The sequence below is a fragment of the Podarcis filfolensis genome (assembly GCF_964270895.1).
Source record: "Podarcis filfolensis genome assembly, chromosome: 8".
Lineage (NCBI taxonomy): Eukaryota > Metazoa > Chordata > Lepidosauria > Squamata > Lacertidae > Podarcis > Podarcis filfolensis.
Genome location: NC_139611.1, coordinates 51,464,171 through 51,484,270, shown reverse-complemented (window position 1 = coordinate 51,484,270; position 20,100 = coordinate 51,464,171). Strand labels below are relative to the sequence as shown.

At 45.6% G+C, this 20,100-nt stretch overlaps 1 long non-coding RNA gene across 1 annotated transcript; it reads right to left on the bottom strand.

The window, feature by feature from the left end:
* On the bottom strand, nucleotides 1–760 carry LOC310768020. The gene is made up of 2 exons (XR_014551160.1): nucleotides 343–760; nucleotides 1–255 (listed from the first exon to the last, which is right to left on the bottom strand). It is a non-coding gene; the product is annotated as an uncharacterized lncRNA (long non-coding RNA).
* Nucleotides 761–20,100: the final 19,340 nt, after the last annotated feature.

Below are 20,100 nucleotides of genomic sequence, written 5' to 3'. Positions count from 1 at the left end.
TTATTGTGAAAATGTTTGAAAATTTAATTTAAAAAAATATACTACAAAAGAAAATTACAACGAAACAGCAAGAAGTCAGAGTACAGATCGAGTATAAAAAAATCCCAGAGAGGATTCTGAAAGTTTGGGGCTGGGTGCCTCTGAGGTGAGAGACAAGCAAGCGGCAGTGTGTGAAGTGTTTCTGAGAAATCCCAGCCTTCACCACCAACACATTTCACTACATGCAAATCAAACACTTTGCCTTCTTTGCTGCTTCTACAGGAGAGAGACGACAGAATTAGAACATTGGGGAGGTCTGATCAGCACTGCAAAGGGAAATATTGGCATAATTAGGAAACTTACTGACTGTCATGGCTTCAGTCGGTGACCCAGAAGATGACTACCTGAAGAAGGGCGTGGCCTTACATGAGCATAGTGGACCCAGGTGGCTCTGCTGGGTCGGATGTAGTCCAAAAACAGCTAGAGGGCACCGGGGAGGGGGAAGGCTGTTTTCATGTGTCATTCTGCCCTCCTTTTTAACAGATCTCATCTGGCAGCCTCCCAGTTTCCCCACAGATAAGGCTGTGGTCACAAATTGCTTTGTGAGTGGCTAATGTTATCTCCTGGTTCTATCTGGTGAGGGGAGAGGAAGTCAAAGTATTCTGTTCAAAAATCATATTAAGCCAATATTTCTGAAGAAGAAATGTGCTGGATGTGTGTGTGTGTGTGTGTGTGTGTCCCTTCACTTGAAAACATGCCTTAATCTCAGAGCGGAATCAGCTTTTAGGCCTTCATTCTTGGTTACCTAGCAACCCTGTTTGCTTCTTGTTTATGGACGGCATTCTTCTGTTCTCTCGGCCACAGTGATGCATTGTCATTTAAAATTTTTATATATATCAGCAAAAGCCCAGACCTTTGAACTTTGCCAAAACATACAAATGGCACCAAATTGCCACTCATCAGCAGCGATCCCTTTTAAGCCTGCTCTATTTATTTTTTAAGGGATCAAAGTGCCCCTTCTGGAGTCATATAAATCAGGGGCTCTTGAACACTGATCAGTGAGACTCACCAAGTCAATTTGAGTCCTTCAAAGGGTAAAGGTAATGTTTCTCTCTCGTGCAGCAGCAACAGATTGACTTTGTTTTTACTGCTAGAGCAGGGGTAGTCAACCGAGTGCCCTTCAGGTGGTGTTGGACTCCAACTCCCATCAGCCCCAGCCAAGATGGCCAGTGGCCAAGGACAATGGGAGCTGGAAAACAATGTCTTGTGAGGGACCCCTGTTGGTGAATCCTGTCCTAGAAGAAGGATAGGCCAAGAGACAGCCCCACTTTTTAATCTATTTTATTTTGGCTTTATTCCATTTATTTATTTCATTCAATGCAATTTCACATATAAAAACAATTTCAAATTTAATTCAGTTACGGTCTGGGATAAGAACACCTTCCCTGCCCCGTGTGTGTGTGTGTGTGTTATAGGCTAGTCTAAGCTGAGTGGTTAATGTGCCTTTAGAACATTGGTGAGGAAGCCACCCTCCCTGATCACTTATTGTGCTTGCTAAGGCTGATGGGAGTTGTAGTCCAAAATTAACTGGAGGGCATGAGGTTGGTGAAGGCTGGTCTTATTATTGTTCTTTTAGTCACATTGCATTGCCACCTCTTTACATCAAACTGCTTGAATGGGTGTTCTTGTCTAGCCAACTTGTTAATTAATGTTGATTCCTGTTCAGATCACAGAATACCAATAAACCTTTCAATTAATTTCACTCAGAATCTTAAATCTGAGGTTCTTGTTCATGGTTCAGTTTTACCCAGAAGCGGACCATTTGGATCCCTTCCAGTTGGGATTCAGGCCTCATCATGGGACTGAAACTGCCTTGGTCGCACTGGTTGATGATCTCCGGCGGGCTAGGGACAAAGGTGAGAGCTGTTTCCTAGTTCTGCTGGATCTCTCAGCGGCGTTTGATACCATCGACCATAACATCCTTCTGGACCGTCTTCAGGGGCTGGGAGCTGGAGGCACTGTCATACAGTGGTTCCGCTCCTTCCTCCTGGGCCGTGTTCAGAAAGTGGTGGTGGGGGATGAGTGTTCAGACCCCTGGGCTCTCACTTGTGGGGTGCCTCAGGGTTCTGTTCTCTCCCCCATGCTTTTCAACATTTACATGCAGCCGCTGGGAGAGATCATCAGGAGGTTTGGGCTGGGTGTTCATCAGTATGCGGATGATACCCAGCTCTACCTCTCTTTTAAATCAGAACCAGTGAGCGCGGTGAAGGTCCTGTGTGAGTGTCTGGAAGCGGTTGGAGGATGGATGGCGGCTAACAGATTGAGGTTGAATCCTGACAAGACAGAAGTACTGTTTTTGGGGGACAGGAGGCGGGCAGGTGTGGAGGATTCCCTGGTCCTGAATGGGGTAACTGTGCCCCTGAAGGACCAGGTGCGCAGCCTGGGAGTCATTTTGGACTCACAGCTGTCCATGGAGGCACAGGTCAAATCTGTGTCCAGGGCAGCTGTTTACCAGCTCCATCTGGTACGTAGGCTGAGACCCTATCTGCCTGCGGACTGTCTCGCCAGAGTGGTGCATGCTCTGGTTATCTCCCGCTTGGACTACTGCAATGCACTCTACGTGGGGCTACCTTTGAAGGTGACTCGGAAACTACAACTAATCCAGAATGCGGCAGCTAGACTGGTGACTGGGGGCGGCCGCCGAGACCATATAACACCGGTCTTGAAAGACCTACATTGGCTCCCAGTACGTTTCCGAGCACAATTCAAAGTGTTGGTGCTGACCTTTAAAGCCCTAAACGGCCTCGGTCCAGTATACCTGAAGGAGCGTCTCCACCCCCATCATTCTGCCCGGACGCTGAGGTCCAGCGCCGAGGGCCTTCTGGCGGTTCCCTCATTGTGAGAAGCAAAGCTACAGGGAACCAGGCAGAGGGCCTTCTCGGTAGTGGCGCCCGCCCTGTGGAACGCCCTTCCAGCAGATGTCAAAGCGATAAACAACTACCTGACATTCAGAAGACATCTTCAGGGAAGTTTTTAACATGTGATATTTTATTGTATTTTTGGTTTTTATGGAAGCCGCCCAGAGTGGCTGGGGAGGCCCAGCCAGATGGGCGGGGTATAAATAATAAATTATTATTATTATTATTATTACCCACTGAGATGCAAAGTCAAACCCAGATTAATGAATGATTCCTGGCTGTAGCAAACAAGTAATGAAGTAAGGCTAGAAGATGGCCGGATCCTACAAATGGCAGGGTGTTCAACCTGCATTTTGCCCTCCCCAACAACCCAGGCATCTGGACCATGGGTGTGTACACAAACAAACATGAACTGTATTTTGTGCATAAACAGTTTTTAATCAGTGTACACACATTGTCATCCTTGTCATACATAGTGTTGGTGCATTTTGAAAGTGTTTTGAAAGTGCCTTTTGGTAGATGATTGTAAGTCATCTTACACCTTACAACCCGTTCTGAGGTGCCCTTTGCCTTGTGGGGAAAATGCCGAGTGCCTTCTCACTGGGAACTTCCTACTGGGGAGGGTCTTATGACATTGTCTGGCTGTATTTGGTTAGCCACTCTCCCACCCTTCCATGGAGATTCACCTGAGCCATCTGGTACTCTGGACCTTGAAGATAATCAAACTGTTTTTTTAAATTAAAAAATCCCCCCATGTATTGTTGTTGTTTAGTCATTCAGTCGTGTCTGACTCTTTGTGACCCCATGGACCAGAGCACGCCAGGCACGCCTGTCTTCCACTGCCTCCCGCAGTTTGGTCAGACTCATGTTGGTAGCTTTGAGAACACTGTCCAACTGTGCCCTCCATCTTTCCCAACATCAGGGTCTTTTCCAGGGAGTCTTCTTCTCTTCTCATGAGGTGGCCAAAGTATTAGAGCCTCAGCTTCAGGATCTGTCCTTCCAGTGAGCACTCAGGGCTGATTTCCTTAAGAATGAATAGGTTTGATCTTCTTGCAGTCCATGGGACTCTCAAGAGTCTCCTCTAGCACCATATATTTCAGCCTTTGGAGAATTGCTTAAGTTTCACTAATGCTCTTTAAAAGGAGGGTATTCCATTAAGAGTTTGTATTCTGTAAGAGGAGAGGCAGAAACAACCAGAAGTAACTCTTCCTCATTTGTATTTGAACACAACTGGAAAGGGTAGGCCGCCTTCTACCATTAAGTATTTAATATTTCTTAAGTAAGCTCTCCAGTTTATCAAAATCCCAAAGCTTTGATCAACATTTTGATATGTAATAAAAAAATTCCTTCCAGTAGCACCTTAGAGACCAACTAAGTTTGTTATTGGTATGAACTTTCGTGTGCATGCACACTTCTTCAGATACACTGAAACAGAAGTCACCAGACCCTTATATATAATGAGAGGTGGGGAGGGGTATTACTCAGAAGGGTGGTGGGAATGGCATGCACACGAAAGCTCATACCAATAACAAACTTAGTTGGTCTCTGCTACTGGAAGGAATTCTTTTATTTTGTTTAGACTACGGCAGACCAACATGGTTACCTACCTGTATTTTGATATGTAGTCATGAAGTTGCCTGTGTGGTACAAGCAGAGTCGGCCTACCCATGAGGTGGGATGAATCAGTTGCTTCAGGCAGGGAAAGCACAAGAGGTGGCTTTCCTCCTGCCCCACCACTTCTGCCATTGGTGGATGCCCCTCTTGATGGGGGTGTTCTGGTGTGCCACTTTGTTCCTCATTTTCTTTGCCCTGAGGTGGAGAAGACAAGTGCCAGGGCCTTATGGACTGCTCCCCCTCCTGCTGACTTTGGCAAGAGGGGGGCATTCTGGTGCACAATGGAAGTGGGGCATGCTGCAGTGGTGGGGGGCAGGGAGTGGCACATTCCTATTTCGCCTTAGGGAGCAAAATGGGACAAGCCGCTCCTGGGAACAAGGGAAGGAAACTTCTGGCTCATGAATAAGCAGGGCCATTTCCCAATTTTTTGAGGGGTTGGAGGTAGTATTTTAACCTCCCCAGCTAATCCAACATGAACCAGTGAGAAGCATAGCTGTCAACTTTTCCCTTTTCTTGCGAGGAATCCTATTCGGAATAAGGGAATTTCCCTTAAAAAACGGGGAACGTTGACAGCTATAGTGAGAAGTTACTCCTCGCTAAAGGAAACTGAAATAAATTAGTGTGGACCAATGGATTTAAGAAATGATTTCCATTTGCTTTTCTTAATGGTAGCATTCTTGCTTGCATGCCATCCTCTTTGTACACGGTTGGCCAAAAGTGGTCACTATATTGGAGATTACCTTTGCTATGCTTTAAGTCAATTTCAGATCAGCAGTGCCAAACAAAATTAGAAAAAGTCTGGCCTCCTTCAAGTACTTGCTGACAGGAGAAGACAAGGCTATGGGTCCATCCCATAATGACATTTGTCCACAGAAGAACTCCTGTGAAAAACAAGGCTATGGACACATGCTCCTGTTTGTAGCACAAATAAGTCGCCTTCGCTCAATACGGAATTGTGCATGACTGTCCTCAACATGACTGCTTTCAGTCAAGATTGATTCTAATCCTGCGGTCCACAAGTGGGTGTGTGGTTACTTGTTATGCATTTGAAAACCTTCCCCTTTATTAGATTATCCAGGCATTTTCCTCCCTACACATGGTGAATGAAGAAGGAAATGGTAATCTTGGTATACACCCACCCACAACATCATTGTGCAGGTCTGGTAGACACCCCCTCCCCTGTATTGCTGGGTCTGCCTCCATCCATTTTCAAATGGACACACTGGGCGGGGGGGGGGGGGCGCTGTAACAGAATCATTCTGCATGGAACTTTTACTTTTGAAATGAACCTTGTTTGGGTAAGCACATATTTCATGGATATTAAATATGCAATAGGTCCAGACTGTGGCAGACTATGTGGGGGAGGTGTGTGCGTTCAGTGTAGGATATAATGTTGTGTGTACACAACCCAAGATTAGGTAGGTTCCTAGAGAGAACACCAGAATATATTTTCAAAAGGTAGTCTTCAGCTAAGAAGGAAGCATTCCAGGAGGTTAGATACGTTTTTACAAAATCTTTGAAATCTGTGTGTTGATTGATAACATATATAAATGTGCCCCCGTGTGGTGAAAGGAAGCCATAGCCATAGCCTTTTTATCCCCGATTTTCAGCAGCCAAAACCACCACAGCAGCAGCATTGCTGGTTAGATTGTATTATTATTTCTAAATCATATAGTGCTTTGATGAAAGTAAAAACATTGCCAGATCAGGCACCCCTTATGGCAGCCTGCCCTCTAGATGTTTTGGACAACAACTCCAATCGTTCTCAGCCAGCATGTGGGGCTGGGGTTGATGCAAGTTGTAGTCCAAAACATCTGGAGGACACCAGAAGTCATGAGTTCCATGGAGACATCTTAGAGGGAGTGACTGGATGCTAAGGAGGAATGGGGGGAGATTGGGGAGCCGGAGATGAGGGACCTGGATCCTGGGGAGGGACCTGGTGGGTTGTCGGGTCCCATGACATTAGATACCCCAAGACAGACATCACCCTTTGATGCCTTACCCTGGAAGCAAAGATCTCATCTCTCTTGTGGAGGCATCTGGGCCAAAGTCAGATGTCAAGTCAGCACTGACTCTGCCCTCATCTTCATGGATGTGTCAGTGCCAGTGGAAGGAAATTTCATGGAGTCAGCTTCTGTGGAGGAATAGCTGCTTGCTCACCCAGTCCTGAGGTTCAGAGCATAAACAGCACAAGCAGAGTTGCCTGCCCTGCTCTTCAAAAGGAGATTGGGTGTGAATCAAGGGTTGGAACATTGCCTTAGCTATATCCAGCTAAGTTTGCCATGCTTCACTTGTTTATAACCTGTAGACCTATGTTCGGCTGCTGTAGTGATTTGCTCAATAAAGCTCTCCAAACTTCCAGATGTGGCGACAACTCCAGTTCCAAGACTGAAGAGCAGAACCAAGTTGGTGACGACTGCCTTATAGGACGTGGCTTATGGACCAAGCCTGTTTGTAACATTGGCAAATGGTGTGTGGGTAGAGGTATCTAGTGCCCTGCATAGCGATATGCCAAGCCCACAGCAGCCCTTGGAAAATGGCTAGTTTTCCCAAGGACTACCGACGTTACATTAGGCCTTGAGGAAATTACATCTCCCAGAGGCTCCTGGAACCCTGGCATGGCACCCAAATTCCCCACCCCACCTAATGATTTCATAGCTGTGGTGAGATCTGAGTGGACTCCTTGCTTCCAGGGCTCTCTTTTAGGCACCACACCCAGTCAGGTCAGCATTCATTAGCTGCATGAGCCACAGAAGGACTGCAGAAGATTGTTGCATCTGTGGCTAGAATTCTGTAAAGTCTGACTTACGATGGCCTCATCAGTCATAAAGGTAAAGGTACCCCTGACCGTTAGGTCCAGTTGTGGACGACTCTGGGGTTGCGCACTCATCTTGCTCTATAGGCCGAGGGAGCTGGCGTTTGTCATGTGGGTCATGTGGCCAGCATGACTAAGCCACTTCTGGTGAACCAGAGCAGCGCACAGAAACGCCGTTTACCTTCCCGCAAGAGTGGTACCTATTTATCTACTTGCACTTGATGTGCTTTTGAACTGCTAGGTGGGCAGGAGCTGGGACCGAACAATTGGAGCTCACCCCATCACGGGGATTCAAACCACTGACCTTCCAATCGGCAAGCCCTAGGCTGTGTGGTTTAGATCACAGCACCACCCGAGTCATATGTTGGCCTAATATGACAGGCAGAGGCAACTCCGGTTTTGCCCCACCTTTCTCTCTAGTGAGTTCTATAAGGAGGACACTGAAACTAAGGAGGAGGAAGAGGAGGAAGCTGACAGGCAGGGCTATCTCCTGCATCATTTGCAAGAAGACAGGGCTAAGAGCAGACTGTGGTTGGAGACTGTGCTCCATTCGCCCTAATGGAACAGCCTCTACAAAATGTCAGAGTGGATGCTTAGAAGATTTTGCTGGTGTAGCACCTCGTTCTTTCACAACCTCCATTTCCAGCACATTCCCTGAGTCGCTTCTGTGCCATTTGGGTCTTCCTCGTTGAAAACACGACAGCATTTATTGTGGGTAATGGAGCACTGCACTTTTTTTAATGGTAGTGGATGGCTTTAAATGCATAGAAAGATTTATGAAATAAGTCGGGCATGAATGTCTAAGAGAAGATTACTGCGAGTAAAAACAATTATATACTTAAACAAAGGAGGGGAAAGGTTTTAACGGCATCTTAAAAGTTATTTAAATCTGGTTAAATGTGTGTGCGGGTTTTTTAAAGGTTAGAGGAAAGATTAGTTTCAGCAAATTACTCAACAAGTTTTTTAAAATAGGAAAATTGCTGACCGAGACATTTCTGGGTGGATAATTGTGCTGCATAATTAGAGGTGTTTTTGAGGGCCAACAAAACCCCCTTATATTTAAGATGGACAGCTTTAGAATTAAAAAAAAAATGAGCCCTTCTGGAAGGTGGAGCCAGGATAAGCCATGGTGGAGCCAAATCAGAACTTGGTGGATCTTGGAAAGGAGGCTTGTAGATCATTTTCTGGGTAGATCCAGAACAGAGCCTGGTGGATCATAGAAAGAGCCCTGATGTTTTTAACATGGGAGGGCATCCCCCAAATATTGGTGGGCTCCAAAGGGTTGGGAAACCAGGAGTTGGTGCCCCTGGTAGCTGTTCTGGCTTTGCTTTGTGGAATGACAGTGGTGTTATTGCAAAGGAACAGAGGGAGGAACATTGGTTTGAGTTATATGATCTCAAATAGCGGCAGCAATAACATTCTGGGCAGGCAGGTGCTTAATCAGTCTCCGGAACCTTTGCCATATCTAATGCAAGCACACGCCCTGATTCAGCCATTAATTTTCCCTGAATGGTTTCCTCCAGCAAGCCTCTTCCACTATTAATTAGACTGAATCTCAATTTGCATTTCCTGGAAAAGTGCCACTGCCTCCTCCAGGACTCTTATTCACCTAGCTGTGAGTTCTGTTTAGCCACAAACCCTTCAGGACCACACTGCAGTAGTGAACTTGCACTGATATGCCTGGGAATGACTCAGACTTCTTCAGTTATTGATTGATTGATCAGTTGTGTTTATAGACTGGGGTTCTGCCAAGGCACCCAAGGCGGTTTACATTTTTAAAATCCTAAGACAATGATATAAAATCTAAAATTGGTTGGGGAAGAGGACAAGAAGACAGTATGACTGGAGCAGGCTCTGGTGTTGTCTTGGCTTCCCTCCTCCACCTTGCTCTCTCCCCCCCCCCAGGGCAGATGTATAATAATAGCAATAATAATAATAATAATAATAATAATAATAATAATAATAAAGTTGATAGCTCAGTACTTGAGTCTACTAGCATTTAGTGACACTTCCATCCAGCCCTTTCCTTAAGGGAATCACAGTTTGATTTAAGCATACTGCCCATTAGGAAGTCCCCAACCAGATGGGCGGGGTATAAACAATAAATTGTTGTTGTTGTTGTTGTTGTTGTTGTTGTTGTTGTTGTTGTTGTTAACCACCCAGCAGGTCTGCTTCAGAAAATGGGCTAAACAAATACCTCTTTCATCCCTAATTATAATGGCAAATACATGTCAATGTACTCAATATAAAACTCATTGGGGGCAAAAATGAATAAATAAATAAAAGAAAATAAAAATCCCAGCTTCACATATGCCTGGATGAGGACTCAGCCAGGGCCTTTTCTGTGAAAGCCCCTGAAATGCGGAACTCCCTCCCATATCATGCCCACCAGGCACCTTCATTATTACCTTTTAGGCAACTTGCAAAGTCCTTCCTGTCTCTTCTTAATGATATTTATTGGTTCTATGTGTAACATGAGCAGGAACTAAAGTGGTTTAGAAATGGTTGCATGGTCAGTTCTGAGTGAGGCTAGTCAGGAGCGGAAGCTCATATTCTGCACATGTCCCAGAAAAACTGGGAAATCCTGTTTGTATTGCGAGAGCACAGCGGCCATTTTGATTGCCATGATCTTGCACAATTTTGCAACACAATTCCTCCCCCAAAAAGTGCTTTAGGGGGGCTGTGATCTCATGTAGCCATACCCAGAAAAGCTTTGGGGGGGGGGACCACAGCATGAAATTGTGTGAGATCATGGCAACCAAAATGGCTGCTGTGCTCTGGCAATAAAAATGGGAGGATGGTGTCTGAGAAAATGGTGTCCTAGATTTTGGCTTAAAGGTGTTGGAAGGTATGGATGCTATGAAGGCATGACCAGTTTCGGTATTGTATATAGTTTGGTAGTAGCACGGTTGCTCTGAACCTGATTGTGGATCATTTGTAACCTTGTAAATACTGAACTATGTCTCTCTCTTCCTTCCCTCCCCCATTGGATTATTGTTTCTTGACTGCTCTAGCTTTGTGTTTTACATATTATCTTTACATATTATCTTTTGTTATCACCCCCCACACTTCCACATTTTTATATTTATTGTTGATAGTGGCCATGAGGCTTCAACAAGGCAGGATCTACATTTCCACACAAATAAAATGAAAGAGAGAGATTCGCAAAGATGCTCCTGCATTCCTGTATCAATAGCAACAGGAGGATTCCCAGTCTATGTGGGAAAATACACCTCATGCCCTGGCCAAGCTGACGATAATGGTCACCATTCAAAGGACATGCCTGTGTTCTCCCCTAAGCAGATGCCGGTCAGGCAATGTCACTCTGCTGGACAACACCAGAATCAACATATTGAAGAGGCCTTTAAATTGCATGGTTAAAAAGCACCAGCCCTCCCCCCCCTCCAATTTCTCCTTTAGAAGAGCAATTTTATTTCTGTAATCAGTCCTTTGTGCAAATGTTAGAGAGTTAAGAAGAAGTGCAAACAAATGCTTATTTCCAATGGGCGTTTGACGTTGGCAAGTGACACATTGGATGTCTAAAGCTGCTAAAACGTTGAGGCGCACACCCAGAATGCCATATGCCCAAAGTTCATTCCCAGGCTGGTTCCATTTAAGGACTTGTGAATACTAGGCGGGTTGGGGGCATCAGAAGGTGCCTGAGAGTTGGTTGGTGTGAGAGCATTTCTGGAACCAGAGGGACCAAGAGGGCTTCCTTAGATGTGCCTGACATTTAAGCTGGCACACCAAAGTTATTGGGTTTTTTTAAGTACTCTCAGTCAATCTGAGATCTCATGATGAGGCCTAACAAAGACATATGTTGAGCTTAAGCTGTTAATTTCTTTATAAAGCAAAACCAGCACTTATGGGGATGAAACAACTTACTTTTTATAAAGCTTTGCCAAGAGTTAGCATTCAGTCAACTATGCATTGTATATATAATCATGGCTTCAGTACATCAATACTATACTGCCAGTGTCCCAGAAAAACTGGAGGATGCTGATTTGTTTTTTGTTTTATTGTGAAAGCACATTAAAAATGCACTGCGAGATTGTGTGAGATCACGGCAACCAAAATGGCCGCCATGCTCTCATGATAAAAAAAAATATGGGAAGATGGCGTCCAGGAAGACGGCATTAATTATTTTGGCTTCAAAGTGTTGGAGGGTATGCTATACCTTGCTCTAATCTGCTGCCACAGATTACACACAGTCCTTGTTTAGACTTTGCCAACAAAAGAAATAGGATCGACAAAGTGTTGTTGTTGATTGCATTTGTATCTCAACTTTCCTCAAAGGAGCTCAGGATGGCTTACATAGTTTTGATCCCCACTTTATCCTCACAGCAACCCTGTGAGGTAGGTTAGGCTCAGAGTAAGTGACTGCCCCAAGGTCACCCAGTGAGCTGCATGGCTGAGGATTTGAACCCTGGTCTCCCAGGTCGTAGTCTGACATGCTAACCACTATGCCACGCTGACTGGCTCCGGTGCTGAGACCTCATACACAGTTTCAGTGCTCCTGCTTCAGACCTCATACACTTCCCCTCCCTTTCTTTCTCAGGACTAGGAAAGCAACGGGAAGAAAGTGACCTGGCCTACTCCTCTGCCTTTAACAGGACCTTGACGGACAGGAATCAACATGTGAAATCCTTTCACAGCACAGCACGGCCGCCCACTAATGTCTGTTTAAACCAAGCTGCTTGTTAAAACCCCACCAGCCCTCTGGTTCAAAAACTGACAAGCTTGGTAGCTCAGTGATGGCACACGAGCGAGTGATGAGTCAGGCTTTGGCTTTTCTTATCTGTCCAACAGGAAGGCCTACAGGCCCAGCAGCAGCTTCCCTTCTGTCTGCTTGAGAATGACTATGGGAAGGGATGCAGCTCAGTGGCAGAGCCTGCGGTCCCAGGTTCAGTTCCCAATGGCAACCCCAGGCAGGAACGCCCCCTGCCTGATACCCTGGAGAGCCACTGCCAATCAGTGTAGAGGATACTGAGCTAGATGGACCAATGGTCTGTTTGTTGTGAAGTTAAGGCAGTTTCCTATGCTTCTGTCCTAGAGCCAACCCCATGTTTGTGGGGCATTTGGCAAAGTGGTCTTCTGTTGGGTCCTCTCCTCTGTCAGTGGGCCCTGGAGTCCCATCCAGCTGCAATGGCCAAAGTAATGGGCAGTTGTGACCAGCCACCTTTCCCCCAATGCTCCGAGAGATGCTAGGTTTGGCTGGGGAATCATTGTTTGAAACTGAAATGATGGCTACAGCCAGTTGCCCGGTGCTGCTTATAACGCCAGGCCAGGAAAATATATGAAGAAGGGGAGCAGGGCAAGTCTCAGCAGGGTTGGTTGCCAGGTGCCCAGAAATGTCATGTGCTGCTTGCATCCACCCTGGCTGTCCCTTCCATAACTTCCACTGAAACAGGTTGTGCTCATGGCGCCGCAGAATACAAACACTAAGCTCCTGTGTTCTCTTTCTCCTTCAACAGATATATGGGAAAAGGCTGGAGCTCAGTGACAAAGCATATGCTTAACATGAAGAAGGTCTTGTGTTCAATCCTTGGCATCTCCCTATCTGCCATCCCGGGCCGCTCTTGTGAAGCCAAATTGTTCTCACTCCTAGCCGACCAGAGCAGCTCGACAACAGAGAAGGTTGCCAAATTTATCGAGAGAGCAATGAGACTGAGAGCTGCTATCTGAATGACATCAGTGCCGTCACCTGGATACCTCGCCTAGGATCTTATTATTATTATTATCATTACCTCTGCTAAGTTTTAAGTACTGAGATTATTTTATGATAACTATTTCCGTAATGTATTTTTGTTTTTGTCTGTCCTTTGATGCTATGGCCTGTTGGCTATGCAAATAAAGTCTATTCTATTCTATTCCTTGGCATCTCCAAGTAGGACTAGGAGAGAACCCATTCAGAAATGCTGGAAAGCAGAGTGTAGACAATGCTGAGCTAGATGGAACAATGGTCTGGCTCAGGGAAAGGCCACATCCTGAGTCCATTACATTGCCATAAGTATTTTTTGGTAAAAGCCACAGCTTAGTGGTAGAACATCCAGGTTCAATCCCCAGTATCTCCAGGTAAGGCTGGGAATGTCTCTCACCCCAAACCCCAGGGAGTTGCTGCCAGTGTAGATAATGCTGAGTTAGATCACAGAATCATAGAGTTGGAAGGGACCTTGAGGGTCATCTCGTCCAACCCCCTTGCAATGCAGGAATGGACCAGTGGTCTGACTCAGTAGAAAGCAGCTTCCTATGTTAGCTCCCATTAATACCATCCATGAGAAATGTTCACTTGCATTTTATTTTGGGCACATCTGCATTGTAGTTTGCAAAGCATCTAAAGGACACCCAAAATCAATGTTTTATCATATAATTCAGGCAACAACAGCCCATGGATTGTAGGTGAGGTAACCACCACGCCAGAAGCAGAATCACAAAGTCGGCCACCTCCGCTGGCTGTCAAGAGCATTGATGGTGAGGGCTCGGTTGCTTATTCCTCCCCCACCACCAGCAAAAATTCCCATCGGGCATCCAACATCTGCTGCCATCCTGCTATAAACAGCAGGGGAAATTTGGAGAGCTGTCACATGGCTGCAATTATCACAGCTGCCATGTTTTACTCAGTGGCATCACATCTGTCTTGCTCTGCATCAAGCCTGCCAGGAAGATTGAATTGGAGACAGGGGATCTCCATCAGCATGAAGGAGGGGGCCAAATTTAAAACACGGCAAATTCCAGTTGCCCTCTAGAGATGGGCAAATCTGTCAATTTTGGTTTCTCTCATTTTCCCAATCTTAAATTCAATTCTGAAGCAATTTGAGAACTTTTTTTTTTTACTCCTCATGAAAATATGTCAGAATTTCAGTGTGAATTTCTGCTACTAAACACCGCACATAGCTTTGATTAACACTCACCCTTTTGCAAGCATGTTATTTTAACTAATATAAGCATTTGTGTATACACAGTTTGGTTGGAGAAATGCAACACAAAATTCAAAGAAGTGCAGATTTAGGAGGACAGCTGCCTTTCTGTTTCTGTATTGGTTCAAGAAGTGCAAATCAGGTAGTTCCTCCTTAATTATTATTATTATTATTAATATTCCACCTCGTCCATATTTATCTTAAAGTAGTTTTGTTTGTTTTAGGAGTTCTCAAGTGTTATTCATTGCATTTGCTTTTTGGTATTCTGGGTTTGATCCAATAATTGAGTCACAGTCAGACTAGACCCATTGAAATTAATGGACTTAAGTTAGCTAAGTCTATTCATTCTAATGGGTCTGCTCTCTGTAATTTCTGCACATCATCTTTTTCTCTCTCTATAAGTGCAAAATTTCCCGAAAAATGTAGTTTCTAAGCTATTTTTTAAAAATCACACTTCTGATATGGGTTGTCATATGCCTCGGTTTCCCCAGATATTTTAACCACTTTCCAAAAATTCCACCCGGATGCCATTTTGGACAGACATATGGCTGCCCTATTTATTGCTATTTTATTGCTTTGTTGGGGTTAGGGCTAGGGGTACTTATATGCTAACCAAAACACAGACATCCCGTGAAATTCACATTTCTCTGAATTTTGCACTTCAGCTCTCTGCCTAAGTAGTGCAAAAATTTAATGCAAAAATGCATTAAACAAGGGCAAATGGCTTGGAAAAATGATGTGCATTAAGTAACCTTACATACAAATATGTGTATATTAGGAGAAATTCACACGAAAATGCTGGTGAATTTTCTTGAGGACCTCTATCTAAAAATGGCAAACTGATCCGTAATTCTGGCGAGCTGAACTGAAGACTGGGAAAATGAGAAACTGAGAGAAACTGAACATGACAGTTACACGCACACTCTGTTGTAAACAGAAAATACTCATGGTCTGTTCCCACTGTGTCTCATTTTTTATTACAGTGGACTCTCAAAAGATATTTTCATTTGGGCTTTTGCCACAGTGGTTGCATTATTACAAAACACACACACACATCACTGCTTGGTGTTCTGCCTCCTTCAAAAAGATCTATAAGATGCCATCTGGAGAAGACCGCAGGTTTGCTGCAGATGGAAAGTGCTGCATGAAACACACCTGGGCCTTGTGGGCCTAATTCAATTTTGTAATGACAAGGGAGTACAGTCAGCCTGGTAAAAACCAAGGATTAATCAGGCCAGGGGAGGATGAAGGAAGCAGAATTTAGAAAAAGGCTCCCCATCCCTCTGTATGATGCAGAGCCCAACAAGCCTGATTATTCAGCTCAAGAGAAATGGCCGCTGCGTTCTGGAGTGTTGCTGAGTAAAGAAACTGGCACAGAAAAAAACATCTGGGGGAAAGAAAAAAACTGGCACAGGAAAAAAACCTGGGCAGAGGGAATCTAGCCCTCTATCACCATTATATCCTAACCTTCAATTCACATACAGAGAAGTGTTGTCAAAATGTGACAAGGAAATCCTACCCACTGACCCAGACATTTGGTTATTTTCCTCTTTGCAGTTTGTGACATGGCTGCAACTTTTAAAATGTTGATGTCTTTTTCTATCTCACTCTATGCTACTTTGATTTAGTTCAAGTTATTCTTTTATTACCCTATTATACACATCAGGATAATGTATTCTGAGTGTTTCTTACTTTGTTTCCTTAATGCTGGCCATTGACCATAACAATAAAGATCTGATTTGATTTGAAGAGTCTAAATGTGATTGCATACTGATATCAAGGTTTCTTTTCATGCTGGTAGCCTATAACACAGAAGGGGCAGGGCACGAGGAGGTGGGGGGGAAGGCAGAAACTGAAAACAGCAAAACTGTACACGGTACACCTACTAATTCAGAAATGTATCTGAGGTATTTTCCAAGTTAAACCAGAAACTAGAATGGAACTGCAGCAGAACAGAGGAGAGGAAATCCTCTTGACCTTAAGATCCTGACATCCAGTCCCGCTCAGCTAACGTGACGCAGCCCCACACATCCTCTAGTCTGGTCACTGCTGCAAAAGTGATTTCAGCAGGAAATCCGCCACCTCACACCGAGTCCCCTTGCCTCCAGAGTTGCTTCCGGTGCCAGTAAGTAAGGACAAGGCTGCTGCAACATGATTCAGAGTCTCCCCCGCTGCTAAGCGGTAAGTAATTAGTATGGCAGAATTTGCAGCCCAACTGGGCTCTGCTAAGCTTTTATGAATTAAACCACAAATCCAGGCTTTGTTAGCTACAGTGATTAGTTAAATACTTGGAACTGATTTTCAATGATCCCGAAATGACCCCACCCCCCACAACATCTCCACTCCAAGCCAGGCCCTGAAAGGGCTGAGCTGGAGTTCTGGGAAGGAGCGTTGATCAGACAACGAGGCCTGCAAAAGCTATGGCAGCACAGTTTCCCCCAATGTTCACTTTAAAAAATTGTAGGAAATGTGAAGAAATGTTGTGTGTGAATGGTTCATGAGACACATTGCCCCCTGCGGAAAACTGCCCCCTCCCCAACTCACTGCTTTCCAAATAGGAACTGCTTACCAAATTGCAGAAAAAATCACATTGTCTGTTTATCATGGGGGAAATAACTTTCATGGAGAGTAAGGCTACCGGTGGCGAGTGGAGAGAAGCCTGTGCTTTACTTACCTGCCTGTAACACAGTAGCAGCACTTGTAGGGTAAACAGCCTCATGGAACTCACACAGATGGTGGCAGTGTCCCGGAGAATCACACTTTTGCATCTTCTGCCACTTCCAGGGGCTGTTTTGGCTTTCTTTTTAAGGGCTAAAAATTAGGAAGGGAGGGGGAGAAAAACCCAGACTTCTATCTGCTTGCATGCAGAAGGCCCTGCATTGTATCTTTGGCATCCCCAGAAAGGGCTGCGGGAAACCTCTGAAAGAGTCATTGCCAGTCAGTGGACAATACTGAGCTAAATGGACCAAAGACAAGATAAATGGACTCAATAGACAAGATAGTGAGCAAGATCAAACAGTGAATCAGGACTGTAAGCCGACCAAAGGGAACAATGCCCAGGAAGATCTTCAAGCAATGTGGAAGAGAAAGCCCTTTATATTCCTTCCTGCACAACGGCCAGCCTGTGTGGGTGGGGGCAGCTCCTGGGCCTGGGGACACTGAGCTGCCTTGGCAGGTGCTGCAACATGCTGTCTGATGGTTCCCCACATGTGGGTTTGCTGAAGGCTCCCACTCTGAGCCCCAGCAGCTCCTGACATTCACATCCTCTAGACGTTTGCTGCCAATGCATATTTAATAACTAATAATAGGATTTCTCTGTTGATATACTCCTTGCAGTTTCCCTTCCACCTTGATAGGCTTTCAGGTTAAGTGTATGTGCTTCACTGGGTTCATTTCAGCTACACGGGAAGAAAAGACCCATTCCTTCGGAAAAGAGAAAGGCAGAAAGGATTAGCTTTAGAACATTTCTGACTGCTTCCTTCCTGCTAGTGCTGGCATGCACTGGAGAGTTTGCTGAGTGTTTGCAGAAGAAGCCGTGGTACGGTGGGTCTTCCGATCTGGCTCCATTCCTTATAAATTGGAACAGTGCAATGAGATGGCAACAGGAAATGCTGTAGCAGCAGGCAGCTATTGCAACTCAGGCAGAGAAAATGGGCCTGGCACTCCCTGATCTAAGATCCATTTGGCAGCTTATATAGCCAGCTGACCAATGCAAGCCTTCAGGGAATCTTTTTGGTGTTAATAGCTTCTGCTAGGACCTGACCCACTAGGTCTTGCTTGGCAGCCAGGTTTAACAGGGACCTCTGAACTGACTGAGATGATATCTTAGAAGAGGCTTCCGCAGCCTTGGCCCGCCAGATGTTTTTGGCCTACAACTCCCATGATCCCTAGCTAGCAGGACCAGTGGTCAGGGATGATGGGAACTGTAGTCTCAAAACATCTGGAGGGCCGAGGTTGAGGAAGCCTGTCTTAGAACAAGCTCCTTTTCTCACATGGGCTTCCTCACACACTCAGATCAACACTGTTTTCCGCCAATGTCCGAGGTATGACAGGTGGACATTCTGCATAGAACCATATCAGTTGTTGCACTCCGCTTATGGGATTCCTGGTTGTGGAATGCCGTCTTGAGGGAAGCCAGTCTGGCCCAATGGCTAGGATTTCATAGCAGCATGCATTGCAAATATATGACACTCTGGAACAGCTTTGGGGAAAGCGTTTCCCCAATGGCATCTATAGAAAGGGCTGGGATAGTAAGAATAATAATAATTTATTATTTCTACCCTGCCCATCTGGCTGGGTTCCCCAGCCACTCTGGACAGCTTTCAACAGAACACTAAAAACAGAATAAAACTTCAAACATTAAAAACTTCCCTAAACAGGGCTGCCTTCAGATGTCTTCTAAAAGTCGGATAGTTGTTTATTTCCTTGACATCTGATGGGAGGGCGTTCCACAGGGCGGGCGCCACTACCGAGAAGGCCCTCTGCCTGGCTCCTGTAACTCTTGTCTGAAATCCTGCAGAGCTGCTGCCAGTCAGTGCAGACATTGTTGAGCTAGATGGGCCACAGGTCTGACTCAGTAGAAGGCAGCTTCCTGTTTCCTGCCCCTCCAGCTGCCCACTCCATTATGCTCCCTCATTAGAACTTTTCTGGCTACTGGCCTGCAACATAGTGGAAGCTAAAAGCCCAGCAAGTCTGATTTCTGTCTGAATGATGGCCCAGAAGCATTAACATGTGCTTCCTTTCCGCCCAAATCCAAGGTCACAGATCATTGCTGGTCACTTTTAAAAGGACAGGACAGGGAATTCCTCCAAATGCCATTTCCAGGGTCCCAATCCACTAATAGCAGAATAATCCTCTTACGAGGGCCAGATAAGGGCACTGACAGGAATTCATACATATTTGCACATTGGCAGAAATTACAGCTACGCTCCCCCCACCCTACTCAACACACACCCGGCTACTGCATTAGTGAGATGTTCTAATATAGCACACAGGTTCATGCTGTCCACTTATGTAACTTAATTTGAGCCTGGGCTGATTTTTAGACATCAAAAATCTTGATGCAAGAAGGATTAACGACTGCAGTGGTCATTTTCGTGCCTTTCGTTCGGTCATTCTCCCCCACTCCACCAAGCAGTTCCCCAATGGGGTAGTTTTGTCAGGACTCAAGTCCATCATCATCAAAAGCAGCTCACTGCCCAGTGCGACAGAGTCGCAACACCAGCTTCCTGGCAGCGGTGTTGCTGCTGCTTACTATTCTGAGCCCCATGGAGACACCATGAAAGGGTGGTCTGAAGACGAGGAGGAGTGGGAGGAGGTTGGGGTATTAGTGGAGTCCAATGCGGAAAGTTCTAGCATGGGGATCAGGAACCCTGAAAGGAGTCTGACCCTGGGGAGAGCCCCAGCAGCTTGTGAGGTAGAGTCTTAGATCCAGAGGAGGGACTGAGAGCGTTGTCTGTCTCAGTGCCACTGGAAATCCCAACCACGATGTCACTACCAGCTGAGGTTGCTCAGGTACCTCCTTCTGTCAATGAGGAGGGAAGCACCTAGGTATGACTCAGGCAGCAAGGAAGCCCCATGCCAGCCAACACTGCGGGTGTAAACAGACAGCACACTCAGCCTTCATGGAGGAGTGCCTGTTTGCTTGCCCAGTCCCAAGGTTCAGGGCATCAACTGTGCAAATAGCTGTGCCCACTGCGCTCTTCAAAAGGACATCATGCAGAATGGACCTCCAGATGAAACAACATCTGCCTTCATTGGTCCCTGATGTTCTGCCCAAGCAATTTTGCTGCTGCTGATTTTTCCACCGCTGATATTGCTGCCACCCCCAAATGCTCACCTTCCATGCTGTCTCTGG